The sequence below is a fragment of the Rhincodon typus genome, chromosome 2 (assembly GCF_021869965.1).
Source record: "Rhincodon typus isolate 14 chromosome 2, sRhiTyp1.1, whole genome shotgun sequence".
NCBI classification, from domain to species: Eukaryota; Metazoa; Chordata; class Chondrichthyes; order Orectolobiformes; family Rhincodontidae; genus Rhincodon; species Rhincodon typus.
In genome coordinates this window covers 55,153,475-55,154,888 of record NC_063333.1, presented here as the reverse complement: position 1 = coordinate 55,154,888, position 1,414 = coordinate 55,153,475, and positions in this window count along the sequence as shown.

Sequence of the window (1,414 nt, the reverse complement as noted above, 5' to 3'; positions counted from 1 at the left end):
TCGGGCCTAGACCCTTCTTCAGGTTCTGTTCACTTTGACAGATGCCTCTGAGAAAGCTGGGCCAGGCTCAAGTACCATGCACATGTCAATAAAGGGTGACTTGGTAATGGGATACTGGCCTCTGTGGAGTTATTTCAGTTATGGACAGACAAAGCCTGGTTAAACATATCTGAAAATGTGATTTCTTTTTCCCTCTTGCAGTGGTCTGTAGCAGCAGCTGTTAAGTTAGAACAACCAACAATGACACAGCAGTATTCCTCCATCTTATAACGTATTAGTGCTGGTTTGCTCGATGCTCAAAGCTTTCAGTAGTTTGTTTCAAATCCAACTTGGTCATCAGGAAATATTTGCCATAAAACATTTCCCCTGGTCATCAACAGTACTAAATTTGAGAGTGGTGTTTATTAGGGCACCAAAATGAAGTCTTCATTCCTGATTAAAGAGAAAATTATTTTGACAATCTGAAGAGTGCACAGATAAAGGTCCAGATAGGGAAGATTAATTATAGTCCTTCAAACTCTTATGATAATGTTGGTTTTTGTTCTGTGTTTTTGAAGTTGAATGTTGAAAATTATAACATAAACGCAGCATGTTCCAAAGATTGCTGCATCTGATCCTATCTAGGGACAAGGACAGAATTTGGCGTGATGTTTTTCACTAGGTCACTCAAAACAGTTCAAGGTTCATTAAATAGCAGTTCGAAGGTCAGGATCAGTCAAGGGAGGGCCAGGGATGACAACTCCATGTGGCTAAAGTATTGCTGTTAGTTGGTTTCATGTGGTTAGGACACAGGATATCCCATGGGCAAAAGAGTTTTTTAGAGCAGCTAAATAGCTGAAGTTATGCCAGTGATGCTGGAGTGCAGCCTTGTCAAACAAAGTGGAATGAAATCTCAGGATAATTATTTGTGTAGCTACCTGGGAATTGAACAGTGGTTGGCTGCATTGTTGTTCAGGAGCTGGTACTACGCCTGTGTTTAGATACTGGAGTACAGTCTGACCAAAACAGTTGGATGCAATCGGAGGTAGAGCAGATCACCTGTAAAAAGAAGGCAAAGACAGCTATGTCTGGAAGAAGATGAAAAAGAACTGGAAAAGTGCATCTTTTGGGTGACAATTGTACACTTTGGATCTTTGGTGGCATAGAGTTCCAGTCCTTCTGTAGAAAGAAATTTTATAATCAGTGGTCATCTGGGTGGACTGCTGAGAAATTTGTGTCACAAAGACAGAGATAGCTAGAAAAGTTCAGCAGGTCTGGCAGCAACTGTGGAGAGAAATAAGAGTTAATGTTTTGTTTCCAGTGACTCTTCGTCAGAACTGGGTTCAGAGAAAGAGTCACTGGACCCAAAATGTTAACTTTTTTTGAAACAGGCCATTTGGTCCAATAAGTCCACACCAAGTCTCCAAAGAGAATC